General features: G+C 37.3%; 1 pseudogene; it reads left to right on the forward strand.

Annotated features, from left to right (window-relative positions):
* The first annotated feature begins 13665 nt into the window (after window positions 1–13665).
* Window positions 13666–15845, forward strand: LOC110198992 (heat shock cognate 71 kDa protein pseudogene; annotated as a pseudogene).

Consider the following 15845-nt stretch of genomic DNA (forward strand, 5'->3'; position numbering starts at 1 on the left):
TCAAATATGCAACAAAATTATCATGTAAATTTCTTTTTTTTCTTCCCTCCCCCCTCTCCTTCTCAGATCTGGCTATCATTAATACAAATAACGTATATTTGTATAAAATTATTCTATGCATACTTCTATTTGTCAGTTCTTTCTCTGGATGCAGATAGCATGTTTCTTCATATATCCCATATAATTTTGGTGTTTATAATAGTCAAAATAATGCTGTTACTGTATATAATGTTTTCTTGGTTCCACTCATTTCATGCTTCATTATTTCATCCAAGTCTTTCTATGTTTTTCTAAGGTTATTTTTTATAGCATGGTAGAATTCTATCATAATCATGTACCACAACTTGTTCAGCCATTCCCCAATTGATGGGCATCCCTGCAATTTCCAATTCTTTGCTACCACAAAGTGAGCTGCTATAAACATTTTAGAACATATGGGTTCTTTTCCTTTTCCCCTAATCATCTTTAGAAATAGATCTAGAAGTGTTATTACTTGGTCAAAGGATATAAGTCGTTTAATAATTCTTTGGGCATAATTCCAGATTGTTCTCAAAAAATGGTTGGATCAATTTACAACCCCACCAAAAATGAATTAGTGTCTCAATTTTTCCACATCCCCTCCAACATTTGTCACTTTCCCCTTCTCTCATTTTAGCTAATCTGGTAGGTGTAAAATGATTTCTCAAGGTTGGGTTTTTTTTTCTTTTTGGTGAAGCAATTATTAAGTGACTTGCCCAGGGTCACACAGCTAGTAAGTGTCATGTGTCTGAGGCCAGATTTGAACTCAGGTCCTCCTGACTCCAAGGCTGGAGCTCCATCCACTGCACCACCTAGCTGCCCCTCAAGGTTGTTTTAATTTGCATTTCTCTTGATCAACAATGATTTAGGGTACCTTTTTTTTTTCACATGTATAAGTTTTGATTTCTTCACTGGAAAACTGCCTATTCATGTCTGTTGACCATTTATCAATTGGGGAATAACTTGAATTCTTATAGATTTGACAAAGTTAAACTTTATATATTTTAGATATGAGACCTTTATCTGATAAACCCTCTATAAATTTTTTCCCCTAATTTTCTGCTTTCCTTCTGATCTTGGTTACATTTGTTTTATTTGTAGAAAACCTTTTAAATTTAATATAATCTAAATTATCCATTTTACACCTAACTTTGCTCTCTCTCTGATTTATTCATATATTATTCACCTATCCATAAGTCTGAAAGTTCTTTAAATATATCTGAAAGTTCTTTAAATATATCTGAAAATTCTTTAAATATAAGAATTGTCTTTCTTCATTTAGTATCCATGCATTGTACCTGTAATATACTGTCCTTAAAATGTACCTTCAGTTGAAGTTGATTTACTGACTAATGCCTGATTGACTTTATCTTAGAAGTAGTTTTTACTTTTCTATTGCTAAGATTTAATGGTACTCTTTGAGATAGCTGAGTCAAATGGATACCCCTCCACTCCATATCTGAATTTTCAGGGTAGGTAAATAAGTTCATACTTTGAATTTATTTTGGCATTTGCTTTAAGATCTCATGGAAGAAATGGAGAGAAAATATAAAGTAAGATAATTTGAACAGGGGAAGGAAGGGGAAAGAAAGAAGAGCAAATACGGTAAAGTGCCACAAACAATTACATCAGTTAGGATCGTGTGACTAATAAGATGGCAGACCAACATTTTCTCTGATCCTCATGACCTCTCAAACCTTTCAAAAATAAGAGTTACATATAAGAGATAAAGCAGTTTCAGCCATATTGTACCAAGAATCTTGATGAGGTAACAGTTTGATAAACTAATAGCAGGGAAAGGTAATCTCTAATCCGTAGTGCACTCACTCAGTATACCCTCTCTCACCAGGTGGCACAACCAGACCTACAGATCTGTGCTCTGGGATTCACTCAGCATTCCCCTTGCTACTGCTGTAGTCTTTGTCAACAACTTTCACATACTACAACACAGGCATGCTAGTGTGGCTAAAAACTCAACTCTGATTTCCCCACCATGGAAAGGAGAAGGTATAGAAAAGAGGAAGCATGCTCTGCCTGAGGTGGTGGCACATAATCTGTTCTGTAGAAGGGCTCAGCCAGATAACTAAGGAACAGAGGAACAGGGACAGGAGACTAACGTGTGTGAGGTTCTATGAGATAGAAGGAAAAGGGATTAGCGTTGGGTAGAAACCAGTTCTATATCTCAAGAAGTCACTGGGGGATTATCTGTCATCTGTTAGTCCTCTGGCAGATAGTTCTATCTCTGTCTCTCTCCTTTTTTTCTTTTTCTGTATTTCCCTTAATCCTCCTGTGACCATTAGAAATAACTGTATGCCTGGTCTGTGACTGTATACTGGTGACAGCTGTCCTGATATTCTGGTGAGTATGGTATGGTACCAGATCTAGGGCTCAAAATGCAGGGGCTTCTAGTTAAACTATGTGACCTGCTGGGAGGGAATCCTTTATTCATTTAATTGACTGAGGGACTGTGATGAACTGGTTGTTTAACATTATTCCTACACTGATTCACTTAGGACAACCTCAGGTTAATAAGGGAAGCTTGAATGTGTACTAGTCAGAATAAATTGTTCAGGGTTGAGCATTCACAGGCCCAAAGCTCATATCTTAACAGCAGGAAACTCCTCTTTTTTTCTCCTTCTACCCTCCCTTTGAATATCTCAGGAAAACCTTTGTCTTGTTTTGTGTCTGCTGTTATTCATAGATGCTGCTACCTTGGGAAGATTTCTAAGAGAAAAATGCAGCCAGCAATGAAAAGTGCTGTGTTAGAAAACCACGGAAAGAGAATTTTGGATCCTGGGGAAGATTAATGAAGTTTCATACTTTAAATAGTTCTCTCAGTAAGCAGATACTCCCATTTTAGACTCTCATCTAAACATCTCTCAGTGAGACATAAGATTTTAGGAAGAAGAAAAAAAAGCTGTAAGATGCTGCTTTATGTCATTTCAGCTGTGACCAGGTTGGGATTATACAGATAAAGTCAAAGAAGCAAAGATTTTCTTTCTTTCCAGGAAATTTATGGCATTATAAACTAATTAGAGACTTTAAAAAAAACTGAAATGTAATATTTTTGCTTTGAATTTTAAAATTATGTTTTGAAGATTTTTGTAAATCTTGGAATATTTTAAGAGGAAATGAAAATGTGAGACTGCCACCATAATTCTTTGTAACAGAACTAATGGGAAGCAGTAGGTTCTATAATTTGAGGTACTGACAGTTAATAACTCCTGGGAAAATTGAGATTTTGAATGATCCCATTGGTGATTGTAAATTCAGGTTTGACTTGATTTTTGTCCTAAAACTAAAGCATAATGTAGTCTCATTTAAGTGAGATAATTGTGACATTTGACTCTATATTAGACTTTGATGAAAAATATGCTTGATATTTGGCATTAAGGCAAAATGCTTAGAAGCTACATAAAAGTATAAATTACATGCAATGTATAAATCACTCTATAATGGTCTTTTGAATGGAATTAATATAGAATGCCAAATTAATAGATGGATGAAGCGATTCACTATATAAAATAATTTGAGTATTCATTCAACTGAATAGATATTATTTGACTGGCAAAAAGTTTGTTATGTTCTTAAAATGCGTAATATTGTTTATGGTTTTAGCTTCTAATTTTTCTTGTATTGTGATTTTTGGAAAACTAAGGAATGTTTTTAACTCAAAAATTAATTCCTCTTTTGATAGACTGTTGGCATTATGGTCAAAGAAATCAGTCATGTATTTAATTGGGCATATTATGCTTAAAACATAATAATTATTATTTGGAGTTTGGAAAAGTATTACAGATTTTGTAAATATCTGTGAAGTTCTTTGGGGACTTGCAGGATTTCCTGTCCCCTGGATCTTTATCCTTAGTGAGGTCACAAATTTTATTAACTCTGTGATAGAAGTTGCTGAAAGAATGTAGCAAAGTTTTAAAAGAATGAAATGGTGTAATGAGAAACTAGGATCTCTCATAGTTGAAGTTAAGAGGCTTACAAGTTTATTTTATAAAGAGTAATTTTTATCTGATGGATTGTTAGGCTATTGCTTATAAAAATTATGAACGTACACCTGGAATAGTACATATTGAGGTTACAACTTTGGATCTCCGTATCCCAGATTTAAAGACTTTATTTTAGCCTCAACGGTTAATGTACAATGCCTTCAGATATGGATATCTGTCAGTCTCAAGACTGACAGTAGCCATTATTTTTCTGGGTTTTGAGTGAACTAGATATCATGTATTCACTAAATGTGTGAAACTCCAAAATGTGATCATTTTCTCAATTTCTAATGATTGAATTCTAACTCAGGATAGATTTGAACTAGAAAAGATGAATAAGATAAGACTTGTATGTGTTTATTGTTAACTCTTATTGCAATAACAGAAAAATAGCTATACCTAGCCCTAAGATCTGAAGACAAATCTTTATAATTTGATATTATTCTAAGTTTTGGATTCAGTTATGATTTTCTGAATTGTCATAAAGCCAGTAAGCTACTATTTAAGGGAAATGCTACTTAAAGAGAACGTAACTTGAGAACTGCTACAGGTCTGTGCCTGGGAAGGTTGAGAGGATGACCTTGCAAATGAAATGAAAGTAGCCTCTTGACTCAATTTTCCCATTGTGCTAGCTCCTTCTGAACAGGAAATTTTTCTGTCTGCTTAATTCTGAGTCTGGCTTGGTGTGAATAATGTGCCACTTTGCTATATGATTGGTTGTTCCAAAGTAAAGGTTAACTATAGCTATTACCTGGAATCTATCAGAGCTAAGGAAATTTTATCCTGTTAGGCTAATTTCAGGTCAGTTTGTGCTCTAGACAGGCTTGATATTGTTATAACCATGTCCCTATGTTTTCCTTTTATAGCAAATTTCTATAATAGGAACAGATGAATTGTAAAATATTGTGTGTCTGTATGAATTCTATTGTTGCAAATCAACATCTGTTAGTTACTATAACGAGATGCAAATATAAAAGATCTTATTGTCTTTAATTTTTATGTTTTGAATTTGTGGTCATTAATAGTTATGTATTCATGTATAAGATTGGGACACTGAAATATCTCATTTGTTCTGGTTGATTTGAGGATAATATAGATCCTTTAAGGGGGGGAGTAGGACAATTGGGACAAAGATACAATAACAAAGTGGTAAGCTTCACTCTGAGAAAAGCAACAAGATTAGACTATTTTTTTTAAGAGCTAAGATACACACACACACACACACACAATTGGCTTTCAAATGTTTCTGTAAAGAGCAATGACAAAAGTATAAGGTTATATCCATAAGGCTTGGACTGGTTTTCATCACACAAATTAGTTATTGGAAAACCACGTTTAAGAAGGACATCCTTCCACAACTGCCTTGGGAATGAGGCCTGGTTTCAGAATTTCTAAGGAAAAATGGATTAGGCAGTTATAGATTGGGACAGCTAAGACCCAAGTTGAAATAAGTTGATTAACTGTAGCTTATTCTGTAACCTAACTTAGTTTACCTACAGAATCTCTTTAACTAGATTTGTTTTCCTAGGGGATATATGAAGTTATAACTCAGCTTAACTAAATTCTCTGACCTAATGCCCCTGATGCTTATTCAATTTGATCCCTCATCTTGCCTTGAAAGAATTCTATTAAGCTCTAGATAAGATGACTTGGGTTATTTTAAACCTTAATATAGCTATGTGCTTCTGTAATTCCGTAATTCTTTGGCATTAAACCCCAAAGGGGGAGGACTGTGAGAAAACTTTATCTCACTTATTGAATCTTGCTCTATGCAGCTGAGAAACTCATACATGTTGCTTGGAGACTAGATTTGTTTCATGTTTACCTCATGACTCCAGGTTATTCTGACCTCCAAAAGAACTTTGCAGGGAAAAGAAGGCCGATAATGTCGTTTATCTGGATAACTGGCCATGCTGGCCAATCAGCTATTGTTTCCTTGTTCATTTGTTTGAATCTATATAATGTGTAACTTACAGATCTCAGAGGCTAGAGAGCCACTCTTGTTTGGCTCTCTACTCTCTCCTCTTAATAAACTTCTTCCTAAATTATTTCAGTTCTAAACTATTTGTGTTCTGCCACATCATTCCAAATGTCTTAGCTTCTAAATCCATAAGGAAAAATTCAATTTAATTAGCGGAAAAGAGACAACAATACAATAGTGGCAAGAGATTTTAATCTCTTCAGTTTTGGACAAATCTAACATAAAGACAAACTTCTAGGATAAGAAGATAAGTTGAGGGGGCAGCTAGGTAACACAGTAGAGCTTTGGCCTTGGAGTCAGGAAGACTTGAGTTCAAATCTGGCCTCAAGACACATGACACTTACTAGCTGTGTGACTCTGGGCAAGTCACTTAGCCCTTGATTGCCTCACCAAAAAGAAGAAGAAGAAGAAGAAGAAGAAGAAGAAGAAGAAGAAGAAGAAGAAGAAGAAGAAGAAGAAGAAGAGAAAAGAAGAAGGAGGAGGAGGAGGAGGAGGAGGAGAAAAGAAGAAGAAGAAGAAGAAGAAGAAGAAGAGAAGTTGATTGGGAAAAATCTTAATATACAATTTCTAAGATAAGTGTTTGCTATCTAAGATATATAGAAAAGAAATCTACATTATATATGTATATAATATGATCAAAAGCCATTATTCAATAGATAAATGGTCAAAGAATGTGAACAAATAGATCTCTAAGAAGAATTGAAAACTGTTAACAGCAGCATGAAAGAATGTTCTAAATCACTAATAAACAAGAGAAATGCAAATCAAAATAACCCTGAGGTTTTACCTCATACCTGAGAAATTGGCTAAGATGGCAAAAGATGGTAATAGCCAATACTGAAGGAGTTATGGGAAGGCAGACACTCTTGACAAGAGTATTGGTGGAGCTGGGAACCAGAACAATCATTTTGGAAAGCAATTTGGAATTATCTAAATAAAGTCATTAAAATGTCAATACCCAAAGTTTATACCTTAAGAAAGTCATTGATAAGAATAAAGTTTCCATATACAACAAAATATTTAGAGCAGTACTTTTTTGTGGTAGCAAAGACTTGTAAACAAAGTAGATGCCCATTGATTGAGGAATAACTAAACAATTTGAGGTGCATGAATTGAATGGAATATTACTGTGCTGTAAGAAATTACAAATGTGATGAGCAGAGAGAAGCATGGAAAGATACACACAAGCTAATGAAGAATGAAGTGAGCCAAGAAAACAATAGACAAAATGATTACAAGCAGAAAGAACAATTATGAAACAACCAAAAGTAAATATTGCAAAATTACAAGGAACAAATATGGCATGAAATGAGAAGATGTTCCAATTCAGTGGCCTCAGGGCTATGGGTTGCCAAACTCTAAATGATGTACAGATACTGTTCATGAGAACTGAAGTTTGCAAAATATCAAAGCCATTTATTACTGCCTTTGATAAATGGAAAGAGGCAACAGGACATAGTGGATAGACAGCTGGCTTCAAAGCCAGGAAGTCCTAGGTTTAAGTTGTACTTCTGTCATATTTGAACCTTGGTAAATCACTTAAACTTTCAAAGCTCTAGGCAACTTTCTAAGACTTTAAGTTGAAAAGGAGGTGCCAACCTGCATTGGTATATGGAGTTTCATCCTCAGGAATTTTCCTATGCCAATGAAATCACAAGTTCTTATCTCTTCAATAAATGGATCCACTTTTTCAGTGATTTAGGAGTAGACAACTCAGTTTACAAATTATTACCAGTTTTTCTCCCCTTCCCTAATGCCTGCCTTATCATTTCACTTTTTATACCCAACTTCAGCATGTTGGACCAAGGAAAGGATGAGGTAAATCATAAACCAGTAAATTTCACAGCAGTCAAACAACCAAAAAAAATCTATTAAGCACCTGCTATGTGAAAAACATTATGCTGATCAAATGAGGTATTATGTGTAAAGTCCTTAGAATTTTCTCTGGCTCATAGTATGCACTTAATAAATGCTTATTCCTTTCCTCCTTGTGAGGAAGAGAAATAAAACAGTACTTAATCTTGAGTTTATAAACTACTTAAGGAGATAAGGAATTAATACTTTTTTTCCTGTTTCTCACAGTTTTCATTTTCTATCTCTGTGTCTTTGCATAGACTAATCTTCAGACCTGAAATATACTCACTTTTCACTTCTGCCTCTTAGAATCCCAAGCCTCCTTTAAAGCTCAGTTAAGATGGTACCTACTATGTGAGGCCTTTGCTGATCTACCCCTAGATGTCCCAATGTCCCCCAAATTACCTTATATTTATTTATGTACATGTTGCCTCCAACAAGGACTATTACATTTTCATCTTTGCTTACTATGATATCTGGCTCATGGATGAATGAATGAAAAACATTTATTAATTGCTTACTATGTGCAAAGCACTATGCTAAGCTCTGGACATACAAAAAAAATTGAGATGGTTCCTGTTCCAAAGTAACTGATATTCTGATGGGAAGAGAGAGCTATAGGAAGTTTTAGCTGAAAGTCAGATGGAAAGATTCTATGATCCTTCGGGATATTTAGGGAGGACTGGTACCTCTGGTGTGAGGGCTTACTGTCCCCTTTTAAGGGCTGTTCATCCACCTTTAGTGTCTACCTTTTCCCCAACTCTCACCTGTGGCTCCAAGAAACTGTAACATGTGCAGTGACCACACCCTGATAAACTGTCCCAGCAGATGGGCTATAACTGACAGGCCTCAAAGTGATGGTGAGTTAGGGGGATGTCTACCCTAAGTATGTGAAGAATTTCCCCAGCAGAATGGGTGCATGGTGCTTACAACTTGGTCAGACATCGAAGTTTCCAAGGTCCTCACTACATCCTGGGCCATCTCCAGTCATCTTGACTTTTGTCCCTGCCACTAGACTTCAATGACGCTAGAAAAGAATGGGAGGCTGATGACTTTGTGCAACTCTGCCTCACTTAAATCCAATTCATGCGCAGGTCAAGATATCACCTGTGATATCATTCATCCTCTTTGAAAACAAAGGATGGACAACAATAGTGACAAAGTACTGGATAATGCATCTTCTCCAATGTGGTTTCTACTGATAAAGCCATATCTATTTCTTTAAAAATTTTTTTTGAACTTTTTTTTATTTCACAACTAGATTTCAAATCTTTATTCCCTCCCCCCCAGAATTAACATAATCCTGACTTACATAGACTAATACAAAGCAACAGGGAACCTGTGCCAAGCCCGTTTTGTCCATTTGTCATTAAATGACAATGCATTACGATGACCAAGTGGGTTATTTTGTTTGTGAATGCTTAAGGCAGTGATAGGTCAGTGTTAATGTAGTATTATAATTATTTCACTTGAGAATTTTACTGTTAAGAATTTCCAAAGAAGGGTACTTTGCCGAGATACTCAGTATTAAAGTCTATCTATTTCTTTCAATAACCTATATTTCAATAATCTTTCTCAGTGATTACCAGTAACCTGCTTAATCTGCTATAGTAACATTGATATTTTCTCTGTTATTAGCCTATCAATCATTGGCTATTGATGAGCAATTAAATGGTTCTTATATGTGTTCAGATGGGCCTTTCTTTTTTTTAATTAATTTTCAGTTTTCAACATTCATTTCCACAAGATTTTGAGTTCCCAATTTTTTCCCCATCTCATTCCTCCCCCCAACCCAAGACAGCATGAATTCTGAATACCCCTTCCCCTAATCTGCCCACCCTTCTATCACCCCTTACCCTTCTATTTTCCTGTAGGGCAGGATAGATTTCAATACCCCATTGCCTGTATATCTTATTTCTGGTTGCATGAAAAAAACCATTTTTAATGTTTGTTTTTAAAACTTTGGGTTCCAAATTCTCTCCCTTCCTCCCTCCCCAACCACCCTCATTGAGAAGGCAAGCAACTAGATACAGGTTATACATGTGTAGTCATGCAAAAACATTTCTGTAATAGTCGTGTTGTAAAAAACTAACTATATTTCTCTTCATCCTATCCCACCCCTTGTTTATACTGTTCTCTCCTTTCACCCTGTCCTTCCTCAAAAGTTTTACATCTGATTACCCCCTCCACCAATCTGCCCTCCCTTCTATCATCCTCCCCCCCTCTCCCCTTCTCCCCTATTTTCTGTAGGGTCAGATAGATTTTCATACCCAATTGAGCGTGTATGTTATTCTCTTCTTAAGGCAAATCCAATGACAGTAAGATTCACTCATTTCCTCTTACCTTCTCCCATCTCCTCTCCACTGTAAAAGCTTTTTCTTGTCTGTTTTATGTGAGATAATTTACCCCCCTCTACCTCTCCCTTTCTCCTTCTCTCAATATAATCCCCTCTCACCTCTTAATTTTATTTTTTAGATATCATGCCTTCATCTTCAAATCTTCAACTCACCCTGTACCCTCTATGTCCCTGTATGCCCTCTGTGTGTGTGTGTGTATATGTATATATATATACATACACACACACACACACACACATATATGTGTATATGTATATATATACATATATATATACATATACACATATATGTGTATATGTATATATATACATATACATATACATATACATATACATATACATATACATATACATATACATATACATATACATATACATGCATATATTATTTTCCCTGCAACTACCCTAATACTGACAAAGGTCTCATGAGTTACAAATATCATCTTTCCATGTAGGAATGTAAACAGTTCAACTTTAACAAGTCCCTTATGATTTCTCTTTCCTGTTTACCTTTTCATGCTTCTCTTGAGCCTTGTATTTGAAAGTCAAATTTTCTATTTAGCTCTGGTCTTTTCATCAAGAACGCTTGAAAGTCCTCTATTTCACTGAATGACTATTTTTTCCCCTGAAGGATTATACTCAGTTTTGCTCAGTAGGTGATTCTTGGTTTTAATCCTAGCTCCTTTGACCTCTAGAATATCATACTCCAAGCCCTCAGATCCCTTAATGTAGAAGCTGCTAAATCTTGTGTTATCCTGATTGTGTTTCCACAATACTTGAATTGTTTCCTTCTGGCAGCTTGCAATATTTTCTCCTTGACATGGAAACTCTGAAATTTGGCTACAATATTCCTAGGAGTTTTCCTTTGGGGATCTCTTTTAAGAGGTGGCAGGTGGATTCTTTCCATTTCTATTTTACCCTCTGGTTCTAGAATATTAGGGCAGTTTTCCTTGATAATTTCTTGAAAGATGATGTCTAGGCTCTTTTTTTCATTATGGCTTTCAATCATTTTTAAATTATCTCTCCTGGTTGTATTTTGCAGGTCAGTTGTTCCAATAACATATTTCACATTCTCTTCTATTTTTTCATTCTCTTGACTTTGTTTTAGAATTTATTGATTTCCCATAGAGTCATTAGCTTCGATTTGCTCCATTCTAATTTTTAAGGAAGCATTTTCTTCAGTGAGCTCTTGGACTTCTTTTTCCATTTGGCCAATTCTGCTTTTGAAGGCATTCTTCTCCTCATTGGCTTTTTGGACCTCTTTTGCCATTTGGGTTAGTCTATTTTTTAAGGTGTTATTTTCTTCAGTATTTTTTTGGATCTCCTTTATAAGCTATTGACTTGTTTTTCATGATTTTCTTGCATTACTCTCATTTCTTTTCCAAATTTTTCCTCTATTTCTCTTACTTGCTTCTCAAAATCCTTTTTGGACTCTTCCATGACCTGGGACTGATTCATATTTTTCTTGGAGACTTTGGATGTAGGAGCTTTGACTTTGTTGTCTTCTTCTGGTTGTATGTTTTAGTCTTCTTTGTCACCAGAGTAAGATTCTATGGTCTGAGTATTTTTGTGCTGTTTGCTTATGTTACTAGCCAATTATTTGACTTTTAAACTCTATGTTAAGGTAGGTGTCTGCTTCCAGTTTGCAGGATGTACTGTCCCAAGCTTCAGGAGTTTTGTGCAACTGTTTTCAGAGATAATTCTAAGGATCTGTAAATTTTCAGTTCTTCCAGAGTGGTACAATAAAGGGCAAGGTGTTTACTCCTTTCCTGGCCTGTGCTCTGGTCTGTGAGTGACCACGAGCACTTGCTTCTGCCTTGAAACCGTGAGGAGGATTTTCTCTTCACTGCCACTATAAGCTCCACCATGCCAATACTCCTCCTTGCCCCAGGATTGCCACCTAGGACTGTGACCCAGATCCAAGCATGAGCAAAGCAAGAGAATTCTGCCTCTACACCAGCAAAGAGATTCCTGCAGTACCCCTCTGATCAACCACCTGATCCCCCCACCATCTGTGGGTCAAGAGCTCTGGAAGCAGTCACCACCCTGGGGTTGTCCTAGGACTGGGGCCAGACTGAGCTCCTCTTTTACCTTGGTCTGAGAGACCTTTCCTACTGGCCTTCTAAGTTGTCTTTGGTGTTGAGAAGTCTGGAAACTGCAACAGCTGCCTGTAATTCAGCCACTTGAGGACTGCTCAAGGTTTGCTGAGGCCCAGTCTTTGCCTGCATGTGCCATGTTGAACTGCAGTCCTCTCCTAGCCCAACACAATGGACCTTTCCCATTAACCACCCAGGTTGTCTTGGGCTGGAAGTTTGTTTTGCTCTTTTTGTGGGTTCTGCAGCTCTAGAATTTATTTGGAGTTATTTTTTACAATTATTTGGAGGGGTTTCAGGGAGAGCTCTATCAAATCACTGCTTTTACTCCACCATCTTGGTTCTGCCCCCCCATTTTTAAAAATTTATTTTTTTTGTTGCATTTTGAGTTTTGCATTGTCTCTTTCCCTCCCTCCTTCCCAACCCTACAATAGAGAAGGCCAACATTTGACACACACACACACATATATATATATCTCGTATATATGTATGAAACCATACAATATATGCTTTCATATCTCAGTTCTTTCTCTGGAAGTGAATAGCATCTTCCTTCAGAGGTTCCTTGTAATTAATTTTGATATTTATATTACTCAGAATAGCTTGGTCATTCACAGTTACTCTTTGAATAATATTGCTATTACTGTATGCGATATTCTTTGGGTTCTGCTCATTTTACTCTTCTTGATTTCATGCAAGTCTTTCCATGTTTTTCTAAAACTGACCTGCTTGTCATTTTTTTTTTATAGCACAGTGGTATTCCATCATGAATATATAGCACAACTTAATCAGCAATTCCCTAATTGATGTGCATCCCTACAATTTCCAGTTCATTGCCACTACAAAGAGAGCTTCCATAAGTATTTTAGAACATATAGATTCCTTTCCTTTTTCCCTGATTGCCTTGGGAAACAGACCTAATAGTGGTATTACTGAGTCACAGTTTTACAAGTCTTTGGGCGTAATTCCAGATTACTCTCCAAAATGGTTGGTTCCGTTCACAGTTCCACCAACAGTGCCAATGTCCCAATTTTTCCATGTCCCCTCCAACATTTGTCATTTTCACTTTCTATCATTTTAGCTTATTGATAGGTGTGAGATAGTATTTCAAAATTATTTTTATTTGTATTTTTCTAATCAATAATGATTTAGAGCATTTTTTCATATGACTATTTATAGCTTTCCTCCAAAAACTGCCTGTTCATATCTTTTGACCATTTATCAGTTGGGGAATGACTCATATGTTCTTATAAATTTGACAAAGTTCTCTATGTATTTGAGATATGTGGCCTTTTTCCAAGAATCTGTCTAGGGTCTACTCAGTGCAGCAGCAGCCCTTCCTCCTGCATAGCGGTCAGCTACGACCCCCAACTCTCCAGCAACCATGTTGAAGGGATCCGCGGTTGGCATTGATCTTGGCACCACTTACTCCTGTGTGGGAGTCTTCCAACATGGGAAAGTGGAGATCATTGCTAACAACCAAGGAAACAGGACCACCCCAAGCTACGTCGCCTTCACCAACACAGAACGTTTAATCGGTGATGCTGCAAATAATCAAGTTGCAATGAACCCCACCAACACAGTTTTTGATGCCAAACGTCTGGTTAGTTGCAGATTTGATGATTCAGTTGTACAGTCAGACATGAAGCATTGGCCTTTCACAGTGGTGAATGACACAGGCAGGCCTAAGGTCCAAGTGGAGTACAAAGGGGAGACCAAAAGTTTCTATCCAGAAGAAGTATCTTCTATGGTCTTGACCAAGATGAAAGAAATTGCTGAAGCTTACCTTGGGAAGACTGTCACAAATGCTGTGGTCACAGTACCAGCCTATTTCAATGACTCCCAACGTCAGGCCACCAAAGATGCTGGAACCATCTCTGGTCTCAATGTGCTCCGAATTATCAATGAGCCTACTGCTGCTGCTATTGCTTATGGCTTGGACAAAAAGGTTGGTGCCAAGAGAAATGTGTTGATCTTTGACCTTGGAGGTGGTACTTTCGATGTCTCCATCCTTACAATTGAAGATGGCATCTTTGAGGTCAAGTCCACAGCTGGGAACACCCACTTGGGTGGGGAGGACTTTGACAACCGAATGGTCAACCATTTCATTGCCGGGTTCAAGCGAAAGCACAAGAAGGACATCAGTGAGAACAAGAGGGCTGTTTGCCGTCTGTGCATTGCTTGTGAACGTGCAAAGCGTACTCTCTCCTCTAGTACCCATGCCAGTACTGAGATTGATTCCCTCTATGAAGGCATTGACTTCTATACATCAATTGTTTCGAAGAGCTGAATGCTGACCTCTTCCGTGGCACACTGGACCCTGTGGAAAAGGCCTTAAGAGATGCCAAGCTAGATAAATCACAGATTCATGACATCGTCATGGTGGGTGGTTCCACTCGCATCCCCAAAATCCAGAAGCTTCTGCAAGACTTCTTCAACAGCAAGGCACTTAACAAGAGTATCAGTCCTGATGAGGCTGTTGCCTATGGCACAGCTGTCCAGGCTGCCATTGTGTCTGGAGATAAATCTGAGAATGTACAGCACTTGCTGCTCTTGGATGTCACTCCTCTTTCCCTTGGAATTGAAACTGCTGGTGGAGTCATGACAGTTTTTATCAAACATAATGCCACCATCCCCACCAAGCAGATGCAGACCTTTACCACCTATTCAGACAACCAGCCTGGTGTGCTTATTCAGGTTTATGAAGGTGAGAGAGCAATGACCAAGGACAACCACATGCTTGGCAAGTTTGAGCTCACAGGAGTCTCCCCAGCACCCGGGATGTTCCTCAGATTGAAGTAACATTTGACATTGATGCAAATGGCATCCTCAGTGTTTCTGCTGTGGAGAAGAGCACAGGCAAGGAGAACAAGATCACCATCACCAACGATAAAGGCTGTCTGAGCAAAGAAGACATTGAGCGTATGGTCCAGGAGACTGAGAAATACAAAGCTGAAGATGAGAAGCAGAGAGACAAGGTGTCTTCCAAGAATTCCCTTGAATCTTATGCTTTCAACATGAAGGCTACTGTAGAGGATGAAAAACTGCAAGGCAAAATTGGTGATGAAGACAAACAGAAGATCCTTGACCAATGTAATGAAATCATCAACTGGCTGGATAAGAACCAGACTGCTGAGAAGGAAAAATTTGAGCATCAGCAGAAAGAATTGGAGAAGGTCTGCAACCCCATCATCACTAAGCTGTACCAGAGTGCAGGGGGCATGCCTGGTGGGTTCCCAGGGGGTGGAGCAGCCCCATCTGGAGGTGCTTCTTCTGGACCCACCATTGAAGAGGTTGACTAAACATGCCAGAAGAAAGAGCATTCCACATAGCTTTCCAAAAATTGAAGGACTCAAATTTGTAGCCAAGGCATTAGCAGTTTAAAAGTAACATAAGCTACTGTGTAAATCTGGGCATTCTGAATACTTGAATGTGTGCTGAGGAAGAGAAGTGAACAACATTGCACTTTATCAGTACTGTAAACAAGTGGAAATGCAATTCTTGTCCTGGAGAATAAAATCTATTTAAAATTGAAAAAAAAAGAA

This window comes from Phascolarctos cinereus, unplaced genomic scaffold (genome assembly GCF_003287225.1).
Source record: "Phascolarctos cinereus isolate Bilbo 61053 unplaced genomic scaffold, phaCin_HiC Scaffold_1;HRSCAF=81, whole genome shotgun sequence".
Classification (NCBI taxonomy): domain Eukaryota; kingdom Metazoa; phylum Chordata; class Mammalia; order Diprotodontia; family Phascolarctidae; genus Phascolarctos; species Phascolarctos cinereus.